The following is a 12023-nucleotide window of genomic DNA, read 5'->3' as shown; positions in this document are numbered from 1 at the left end:
AAAAAGATATTCTACAAGCCAGGTGCAAGTAGCCAATGTCTATTATCCTAGCTACTCAAGAGGCTGAGATCTGATAAATGTGGTTCAGAGTCAGCTTGGGAAGTCAAATCCATGAGACATTTATTTATTTAGTTATTTAGTTATTTTATTTGTTTTTAATTTATTGTGAAAACACTGTACAGAGGGGTTACTATTACATGGGCAAGATAATGAGTACATTTTTTATCAAGCATTGTAGCCTCCTCCTTTGTTTCCCCTTCCCATCCCTTCCCATCCTCACTGCCCCCCCCCCAGCCCTGCTCTCCTCCATGAGACTTTTATTTTCAGTTAACCAGCAAAAAGCTGGAAGCAGAGGTATGGCTCAAGTAATATGTTACCATTGTGAGGGGGAGATTGCTGAGGGATGCTGAAAGCCCTGAGTTTAAACCACAGTAACGGCAGATACAAACTGCAGAAGCATCATGGGGGTTGGGAGGCCATAATCTTTCCTCATACTTAATTTGGCAAGGATAGATCAAAATGGTATACATGTTTGAATGTAATCCTACTTCTTAGAGTTTACTGCCAATAATATTTTGGGAAATATTTGTCCAGACTTTTTCCTACAAAAGTGTTAATATATTCATGTTACAATAGTTCACATTAGCTTCATTCTTTTTTAGTTTGGAAAGGGAAAATGACTAGAAATCTTTCATATTATTAGTGGCTACAGTATTCTTCATAATTCTAGAATTTGAACAAAATTATTTAAACTGCCACTAACACATACATTTGTCTTTTAACAGATTCTAATTCATATCAGTGGAATATGTAGTCTTTGTCTTCTTTCACTGGACATATTCTTGAGTTTATCATGTTGTAGCCTATATCAAAATGTTACTTCTTTTTATTGCTGAATATTCTATGGTATGGATATACTACATTTTGGTTGTCTATTCAGTAGTTAGTAGGTGTTTGAGTTGTTTTCCCTTTGTTTTTTTTTTTTTTTTTGGTCGATTATGGAGCTTGAACTCTGGGCCTGAGCACTGTCGCTCAGCTCTTGAGCTCAAGGTGAGTACTCTACCACTTGAGCTACAGCACCACTTTCAGATTTCTGTGGTTTATTGGAGATAAGAGTTTCAAGGACTTTCCTACTGGGGCTGGCTTTGAACAGTGATCCTTAAATCTCAGCCTCCTGTGTAGCTAGGATTACAGGTGTGAGCCACCAGGCCTCTGCTTTGTTTCCACTTTTGACTTCTATGAACATTTGATACAATTCTTATGTCAGCAGGAGTCCTGTGGCTCACACCTGTAATCCTAGCAATTTGGGAGGCTGAGATCTTCTGATCATGATTGGAAGCCAGCCTGGGCAGGAAAAGCCATGAGATAACTCCAATTAGGTACCAGAAAACTGGAAGTGGAGCTGTGGCTCAAAGTGGTAGAATTCTAGCCTTGAGCACAAAAAGCTCTGGGACAATGCCTAGGTCCTGTGTTCAAGCCCCATGACCACAGCCCTCCCCCCAATCTTGATGTTGACATGTTGTTTCTCTTGTTGAGTTGATTCTTTTTTTTTTTTTTGGAGTCCGTCGTGGGGCCTAAAATCTGGGCCTGGGCTCTGTCCCTCAGCTCTTCAGCTCAAGGCTAGCACTCTACCACTTGAGCCACAGTGCCACTTCCAGCTTTTTGTTTTTCTTCTGCTTATGTGGTGCTAAGGAATTGAACCCAGGGCCTCAGGCATGCAGGCAAGTGCTCTACCACTGCTACCCTTCCCAGCCCATACTGTGAAATTTTAACGAGAGAAGAAAACATTATATGTGACAGTTTAATAATAGCTTTAAGTAAATACCCATAGAGGTCAATTAAACTAACACAATATCCTGGTGTTCCATTTTATCTTCAGTTGTAGTCATATGTAGTGTTTCTTTTGCCCATGTAAATTACTCTATTACAGTTGATCACAGAATTAATTATTGATGGCTATTAATAAATTTTATTGATGCAAAAATTAAATATGTTTCAGGAACAAGATTGTGCTGTATAAACTATGCAGCAGAAAGTAGGACAATTAAAACAGAACATACAGATTGCTCTGACCTTTTACAGTGACAAACAAGTGAACTTGAGTTTAGCACTCAGTGGGAAGAATGTCTTAGAAAAGAATTTGAGGTAGTTTTATTTTAATTTTTTTAGCATACTTATATTTATCATGTAGTGACTTAAGCCTAGAGGAAATTTTGCACTGCAGAACAATAAAAAGTAATTGTTGGGAGGCTTTTAAAGTGTATATTTGGCTTTTTGGGGGGGAAATCTTTAGTACATGTACAAAACATTTTACATTTTGTGCTTGATTTAAGCAACATTTTTTGGGGGGGGATGGGCAGGAAGTATATTTGAGTATGAATTCAGGACCTTATACTTGCTAGTTTGGATGCTCTATTGTCCAGCCAGTCTTTTTGAACTGGTTATTTTTGAGATACAGTCTTGCTTTCTGCCCTGACTATGATCTGCTTATTTTAGGTTTCTCAGCAGAGCTTGGATGATATGTGTTCACCACTGTGCCCAGCTCTCAGTTGTAAAGAGGTCTTTCAAATGTTTTTCCCTGGGCTGACCTTCTGTCTTTGCTGCATGTGCACTTCTCAATGTCAGCTGCTTAGGCAGCTGGGAATATAGGCATGAACCACCTGGTTTAAAATTTCACCTTTTTTTTTTTCAGGTCCTGGGGCTTGAACTCTGGCCTGGGTGCTATTCCTGAGCTTTTTTTGCTCAAGGCTAACACTCTACCACTTGAGCCATAACCACACTTCTGTCTTTTTCTGTGATTAACTGGAGATAAGAATTTCAAAGAGTTTCTTGTGTGGACTGGCTTTGAATCATGGTCCTCAGCTCTCAGCTTCCTGAGTAGCCAGAATTACAGGCATGAGCCACTAGCACTGAATAGAAATTTCACTTTTAACAATTAATTCTCATAGAATATGTGGGAAGCTTGAGAGTAATTGTTTATATTTTAAGGTTGAGGAAGCAACACAGTAAAAGTTTTGGTATACTCAGGGGTTAAATGATAATATTAAATTCTATTTTTATAGTGTAAATCATTTATATTAGCAGGGTTTGAAGAAAGATTTTAGATAAGACATTAGGTAAGAAAAGAACATTAGTCTACAAAGAAAAATATGACTTTATGGGGCTGGGAAGATGGCTCAGTGGTAGAGCGCTTGCCTTGCATGCCTGAGGCCCTGGGTTCAATTCCCCAGCACCATATAAGCAAAAAAGAAAAAAGCAGGAAAGTGGCGCTGTGGCTCAAGTGGTAGAGCACTAGCCTTGAGCTGAAGAGCTGAGGGACAGCACCCAGGCCCAGAGTTCAGGCCCCATGACTGGACCCAAATAAAAAAATATATGACTTTATGAATGGTGATGCTAACTAATTTTGAGAGATCTAATTGGTATATATTTTTGAAGCTTCTTTTACTTTCTGGGGAATGAAGTATTTCAGTAGGTAAAGAAGGTTTTCTTCTAAATATAATATTCTTACTAGGTAAGTAAACATAAAGAATATGTAATAGCAGATACTAGAGATATATTTGTTAAATTCACTGCTATTATTTAATATTGTTATGAGGTTTTTCCTCTGTGTGTGTGTGTGTGTGTGTGTGTGTGTGTGTGTGTGTGTGTGTGTGTGTGTGTGTGTGTGTGTGTGTGTGTCCTGGGGCTTGAAATGAGGGTCTGGGTGCTGTTCCCAAGCTGTTTTGCTCAAGGCTAGTGCTCTACCATTAGACATTTAAGTCACACCTCTACTTGCAGCTTTTTATTTCTCTGTTGTACTTATTTCTTAAGTCCCATAGTACTTTTATTTTAAAGGAATATTTCGAAAGAAAGGGAGTTTGGGATCTCAACCTTACATAATCTTGCATATCTAATCACATATTTTTCTATACAATACTGGGATAGATATAACTTGGCTAAATAAAGAATTTTATCTTAAAATCCATTTGTCTTGTAACTTGAAGAAGGCCTTGCCTCACTGGTTTTATGGTCTGCTATTGCTGATGAGAGGCCTAATACTGTTCTTGCTGTGTTCTTTCCTCATTCATCTCCAAATTTCCTGGTCCTTTTTTTCAAAATTAAATTTTCATTATAGAAAATGTTAAGTACATATAAAGTACTATAATGGATTTAATAGTAATCATATGGGTTTTACTCTGACTCACTTGTCTTTTTCCCACATAATATAGAAAAACTCCCCAGATATTATATAATTTTAACTGTGAATAGTTAAAAATAATGTATTTATTTAGAAGCCATATTAGTTTCACAGGCAAGTATAATCAAAAGTACAGGCATTATTCAAATTCTAATTTTTTATAAATGGCATAAATATGTGTATGCTTACAGTGTGAAACTGAATCTCATTTAGGTCTACACATTGTGATTATGTGTAGGATTTGTTGGTTAATTGAGTTGAATAGAGGAGACGGTGAAAGATGTTTAAGAAATGGCATTCTCATTAACAGAACTGGTAAAGAATATAGGTAGAGTGGGTTTGAAAGGAGTCAGGTTTTAGATATGTCAAATTTGACATGCCTACTGGACATCCAGTTGGAAATGTTGGGCAGGCTTTTAAATACATATACCCACACATGTGTATTATATGCATGTAAATATATCCACATTTGCATATATAAGCATATGTAAATCCATATATATATGTACATACCTTTACACATATATAAATACATACTCTACTCATACACATGAATATTGTGTTTAAGGAAACAATATTATACTATTTCCTTTGAAAAGTTTGAGATATGTCTTTTTACTTTCTTTTTGTAAAGAGTGATCTACACATTTCCGGTTTGGTTGTTGAAAAATAGGAAAAGAAAATGGAGCCTGGTTATTATACTGTTTTTTTATTATTTATTTATTTTTGTGCTAGTACTAAAGCTTGACCTGATGGCCTTATCTTTTTCAGTCAGGGCTGTTGCTCTACTGCTTGAGGCTCAGCTCCAGTTTTGTCTTTTTGGTGCTTAGTTGGAGATAAAAGTCTCATAAATTTTTCTGCCCAGGCTGGATTTGAAACTTTATCCTCAGACTAAGCTTCCTGAGTAGCTAGGATTACAAGTGTGAGCCACTGGTGCCCAGATGATTCATGCACTTTACAGTAGTTTTGGATCTCCTTTCCCATTATCTTTGCTGTGCATTTCTATGTCCAGCCTCCTCTGGTTTAGATTTATTTTCTAGATAATAATCCAGTTTGTGTTAGTTTTGGAGGGATAGTTATTTGGCCACTTATGATAGTAGATATGTGTAAGTTTGACTTATAGAATTGACAGCTGAAAATTATTGAGATTTATTTTGCATATTGTCAACTCGACTATTCGGAATGTACAATTCATGGACTTTTAGTATAGTCAGAGAATTGTACAACCTCATCACCATCAAGTTTAGAAAGTTTTCCCTATTCCAGTAAAATATCTCATATTATTCAACATCATTGTCCTATTACTATATCCCCCGGATCAGGAAGTATGATGAATTGTTTTCCTAACAGACTTCTGTATTCTGATTTTTTTTCATTTAGCATAACAATTGCTTGGTTTATTCATGCTGTAGTATCACAATACCATTTTTTGTTATGACTGAATAAAAAATTATTATAAGTATCTAATTATTTTAAGTAGTTCTAATATTTTTTTGGGTCAGTCATGGGGGCTGAACTCTGGGCCTGGGCGCTGTCCCTCAGCTCTTCAGCTCAAGGCTAGCGTTCTACCACTTGACCCACAGCACCACTTCTGCTTATGTAGTGCTGAGGAATCGAACCCAGGACCTCATTCATGTGAGGCAAGCATTCTACCACGCAGCTAATTTCCCAGCCTAGTAGTTTATTTTTATTTGTTGGCTTTTCTTGGTTATTTAGTAAACACTTTTCATAGTATAATATCTTTGTTTTTGGAGCTCAAAGCTTAAAAAGATAGTCCAGATAGTCTCTTTTTATTCTCTTTTAAGGAAGTGGGGCAGATGTAATTTTCTAGTTTATCTATAATTCTTTATATTTAGTTATATTTAAATATTTGCCTTATGCTTTTATGAATATATTTTGTGTTAATCTGTTTGAACATATGGTGACACATTGGTGAAGAAGTTTACTTTCTAAAACATATTTTATTCTAATTTTGCATTCAGTTTTGGAGGCATAAAAGTAATTCTAGTGATTTAAGTAATTGCAAGTGGCATTTAAAAGGAATTACATGCTGGGAGAGAGCAAGGGAAAGAGTGACATTGTCCAAAAAAAAAATTGTACTCATTACCTGACTTATGTAACTGTAACCTCTCTGTATATCACCATTATTATAACAATTGAAAATAATCACATGAAAATAATATAAAGGAAAATTGTTAAAATGTTTAATAGGACACCTTTTTTTATTTTTGTTGGTCATGGGACTTGAACTCTGGGCCTGGGCACTGGTCTCAGTACTTTAGCTCAAGCCTGGAGCCAAAGTACCACTTTTGGCTTTTTCTGTTTATGTGGAGCTGAGGAATGGAACCCAGGGCCTCATGAATGCAAGGCAAGCACTCTACCACTGAGCTACCTTCCCTGCCTAGTAGGACACATTTTAAGTAATATCTAACTGAAGCAACTAATATAATGGATTTTTAGCCTAATAAATGGCTTAAATTTTAATGAAGCTTTTAAAAAAAATAATTTTATTTTATAGAAGGTGATTATTTGCCTTGGCCAAATAAATCTTCATATGTATATTTAATTTTAAAATCTGATAAGCTATATACTACTGTGTGACTTAGTCATAGTAACATGGATCAGTTTCTTAGATTAAAAAAAAAAAAAAAGAAAAAAACTCCCAGTCCAATTTTATATAAGTGGTGCTGGATACTACAGAATCAAGGGAAAAGTGAACTAAGAAAAGAAATATCTATGTTTTTTTATAAACCTCTTTACAACTAGTGGAGTTTATTATGGGAAATAAGCTTAACTCAATAAGAAAAGAGAAAAGAGAAGATGGAAACCTACTTCTGAGAGAACTGAGGAGGCTCTTGAAGATTATGGTGGGAAAAGACACTCTTTGCAAATCAATTCTAAATTGCTTCTGTCAGTCATAGCTATATTACAGTAACATAAAGAAGAGCAGAAGGTACTTTTTTCAGTTATTTTATTAGCACACATTAGTTGTACAAAACAGGGTTTCATGATATTTCCATACATGTATATAGTGTATCCCTATTGAATTTACCCCATCAGGGTTTCTTATCCTCTCCCCCTTTTAAAACAATTTCAACACATTTCATTATTCTGTTTTTACATGTGCAAATAAAATATTTTGATCATATTCATAGCTACTTGTGTGTGTGTGTGTGTGTGTGTGTGTGTGTGTGTGTGTGCGTGTGCGTGTGCGTGTGTGTGTATGTGTGTATGTTGATTCTGGGCTTGAACTCTGGGTCTGGGCATTGTTCTTGAGCTTTTGTGCTTAAGGTTAGCACTCTAGTTGAGCCACAGTTCCACTTGTGGCTTTTGGTGGTTAATTAGAGATAAGAGTTTTAAGACTTTCCTGTCAGGGCTAGCTTTGAACCTTGATCCTCAGATCTCAGCCTCCTGAATAGCTAGGATGACAGGCGCAAACCACTAACCTCAGCTTATCCATAGCATTTATATAGTGTATACTCTCCTCAGATGAAAAAGGAAAAGAGAAATGCATTTTACTTATCATCATTGTCCACAAAGGCAACATTGTATAATTTGGCTTTTTGTGTATTTTAGGAATCATTGTAAGATGTTCATTACTATTAATTAAATGATAATATCACCTTGATTATTTGGTCATAATTATGTGTTATGCATTTAAATACATCATTTTATGTTCACAGAAGATTTTGATATTGGAAGTTCATTTAAAAATTTGCCAAAGGGGCTGGGAAGGTGGCTCAGTGGTAGAGCGCTTGCATTATGCCTGAGGTCCTGGGTTTGATTCCTCAGCACCACATAAGCCAGAAGAAAAAAGCCAGAAGTGGCACTGTGGCTTAAGTGGTAGAGTGCTTGCCTTGAACACAGAGAAGCTTAAGGACAGTGCACAGCTCCTGAGTTCAAGGTCCAGGGACTGGCAAAGCAAAACAAACAAACAAAAACCAAGTGAAGTACTTATTTTAAGGAAGGGCCCCTTTTAAATGTCAGACTAATTGGATAATAATGCTTTTTAAAGATATTTGATTTGAATATAAGTAAAGGACTCTGGCAAAGTGTTCTAGTATTACGGTGCTTCTGTTTTTCAAATTAAGAGACTTTGAACCTTTGGGATGGTGTTTTTTTTTATAATAAAAATTTGGAAGTTAAGAAAGTGGTACATGACTGTAATTCCAGAATTTAAGAGTCAGCATAGTTGTACTGATTATATTTTTTCCCATCACAATTGGTAAGCAATGAATATTGTAATTTATTTATTTATTTTTTTGCCAGTCCTGGGGCTTGAACTCAGGGCCTGCTCACAGTCCCTGAGTTTCTTTGGCTCAAGGCTAGCATTCCACCACTTGAGACACAGTGCCATTTCCGGCTGGGTGCTGTGGCTCAAACCTGTAATCCTAGCTACTCAGGAGGCTGAGATCTGATGATCGCAGTTCAAAGACATCCCGGGCAGGAAAGTCTGTGAGACTCTTATCTTGAAAAAACCATCAGAAAACCGGAAGTGGTGCTGTGGCTCAAGTGGTACAGTGCTTGCCTTGAGCCTAAGAGCTGAGGGACAGGGTTCAGGCCCCATGACAGACCAAAGAAAAAAAAAAAGAACTCAGGGCTTCATGCATGCTGGGCAAGCACTCTACCACCAAGCCATATTCTCAGCCCTAAATATTGTAGTTTACTTTTTGTTTTGGTCCTTCCTCCTTCTTCCTCCTTCCTCCCTCCTACCTTCTTCCTCCATCCTCTTTCCTTCTCCTCCTTCTCCTCCTCCTCTTTCTCCTCCCCTTCCTGCTCCTCCTCCTCCTCCTCCTCCTTTTGTGAATAGCATGTTGATGTTTTCCTAGCACTCTCTACTGGACATAAGAATTAGTTAATCGGAATGGAAGATTAAAAAATTATTAGCAGGGAGTTAATTTGATTATTATGTCTATCAACAAAGAAGCATCCTCACTCTTGAAGGAATTTGTTTAAAGATTTAAACAGTACCCTTAATTGTTCTTACTATTTGTTGATTGTTTCAACAATAACAAACACCTTGAAAATATTCAATGAAGAAAGATGTGATGATCTTTGGCTTATCATTTCACCCCATTTGGTTTTGTTCTAGGTAGGAAAATAGAAACTCTTGACTTTTTCAGCTGTCCTGTCCCTGTGTTCTTCAGCTCAAGACAAGTGCTCTACCGCTTGAGCCACAGTGCCACTTCTGGTTTTCTGGTGCGTTTTTGGATATGAGTCATGGGAAGGGAAAACAATGAGGAGGCTACAATGCTTGATAAGAAATGTACTCGTTATCTTGCCCATGTAATTGTAACTCCTCTGTACAGTATTCTCACAATTAAAAAATAAGAGTCTCACGGATTTTTCTGCCTGGGCTGGCTTTCAGGTTTAATCCTCAGATCTCAGCCTCCTGAGTAGCTAGGATTACAGGTGTGAGCCACCTTCCCCTGGCAAAAATAAGATCTTCTTTATGCTTATTCTCATCTTGTTTGTGCACTCATCTGTTGATGGACAGTTGTGTCCTTTCTACCTTTATTTCTCATGAAAAGTGCTGCTTTAAACTTGGTATATACTTTTATATGAATGCATTTTTTATCTGTTTTGGTTATTTATATAGGAGTGAAACTGCTTTTACAGTAACTTTAACTTTTTGATGAACTGCTAAACTTGTCTATAACAGCTAAACTATTTTGTATTTTATGATGTTTTTAGCTTCTGCACAGCATTGCCAATATTTGTTATTTTCTATTTTATAAATTATAGCTTTCTTGTGTTCATGTGCATGCATTTGTGTGTGTATATGTGTGTGTGTGTGTGTGTGTGTGTGAGAGAGAGAGAGAGAGAGAGAGAGAGAGAGAGAGAGAGAGAGAGAGAACGAGAACGAGAACTGGTGAGAGAGGCTAGTGTTGTAACTTGACCACAGTTCCATGTTCAGTTTTTTTTGATGGTTAATTGGAGATAAGAGTCTAATGGAGTTTTCTTTCCCAGCTGGCTTCAAACTGAGTTCTAAAATCTCAGCCACTCAAGTAGCTAAAACTTGCAGGCATGAACCACTAGTGTTTGACAATGATATATATCTAAATGGGTATTTGTGTCTTTGATTTTGTACTTCCCTAATGATTAATAATGTGTATTATTTAAAGTACTTTTCAGACATTTGCATCTTTTCTTTGAATAAATGTCTATTCAATTCCTTCCTCATTGTTTTATTTTATCTTTATTTTTTGAGACAGAGTCTCACTATGTAGCAAGGTTTGCCTAGAACTCACGATGCTCCTGCTTTAGCCTCTTCAGTGCTGGGATTGCAGGCATGAATCACCATACAAGGACATTTATTCGTATTTTAACTAAGTAGTTTATCTTTTTTGTTATATGAGTTCTTTACTCTGGATACTTGATGCTTATCCTCTTATATCTGAGAATCCATGGCCAAGTCTGCATTCTTCTGAAAGTTTCACATTCCTTTACATATAGGTCACTCAACCATCTGTATTTATTTTTGTTTTAGTTGTGAGTCTAAATTCATTGTTTTGAAGGGGTATATTCAGTTTTCTCAGCAATGTTGGCTGGAAAAAATGATTCTTTTCCACTTAATGATCCAGCATCCATGTCAAAAATCAGCTTACTGGCTGGACGCCCATGTCTCATGCCTAATCCTAGCTGTTCTGGAGGATGAGATCTGAGGATTGCAGATCAAAGACAGCTCAGGCAAAAAAGTCCCTTTGAGACTCTTATCTTCAATTAAGCACCAGAAAAACCAGAAGTGGTGCTGTGGCTCAAGTGGTAGAGTGCTCACCTTGAGCTGAAAAGCTGAGGGACAATGCCCAGGCACAGAGTTCAAGCCCCATGACCAACAACAACAACAAAAAAATCAGCTTACCATCAGTTCTTGAATTTATTTCTGGACAGTAGTTTCTTTTCTATGTATTTATATGTTTATCCTTAGACCAGTACCACAATATTTAGATCATTGTAACTTTCTAGTAACTTTTCCAGTTATGAAATGTGTCTTCCAACTTTGTTCTTGTTTTTCAGGATTGCCATGTTAACTTTTTTTGGGGGGGGTCCGGTCATGGGGCCTGAACTCTGGGCCTGGGTGCTGTCCCTCAGCTCTTCAGCTCAAGGCTTCTGCTCTACCACTTGAGCCACAGCGCCACTTCTGGCTTTTTTCTTTTTGCTTATGTGGTACTGAGGACTTGAACCCAGGGCCTCAGGCATGCAAGGCAAGTGCTCTACCACTGAGCCACCTTCCCAGCCCCGCCATGTTAACTTTTTGAGTCATGTTTTAGTATAGAAAATTGTATAGCTTTAATTCTATTCATGTGTCTGATAATGAAATTATCTTTTCATATAATAATTAATAACATGCCACAGAACTAGCATTTCTATGTAAAATATATTTTGAGAGGATGAAAAGAAGTGAGTATAGAGAGTATTTAAGTGCTACAGATGAATTTAAGGCCTTAATGTTATGAAATCATTATCAAATATAATTTTGCTAAATGGGTAAACAATGGTACTAGCATCACATTTTTCATTGAATCTTAATATCCTTGTTTTTGTTATTGTTCTTTTTAAAATTCATATGGAAATTTCAAACATAAATAAAAGTCAAGAGTACTATAGTGAACCCCCACATGCCTATTGCTATAACAGTTATGAGCTATGGCCAATATTATCCTATGAATACCTACCCTTATGTCCCTGTTTGATGCTGATGCTGATGATTATTAACAACCAGTGATCAAGCATACTGTAATTAGGCAAATCTTGTATAAAAGCATTAAACTACCCAACATTTAATCAATGACACAAACTCTCCCAAATTGACTGCATATACATATATACTGAGACATATGTAATA

The sequence above is a fragment of the Dipodomys spectabilis genome, unplaced genomic scaffold (assembly GCF_019054845.1).
Source record: "Dipodomys spectabilis isolate Male_0828 unplaced genomic scaffold, ASM1905484v1 ptg000267l, whole genome shotgun sequence".
Taxonomy (NCBI): domain Eukaryota; kingdom Metazoa; phylum Chordata; class Mammalia; order Rodentia; family Heteromyidae; genus Dipodomys; species Dipodomys spectabilis.
This window is presented reverse-complemented; position numbering follows the sequence as displayed.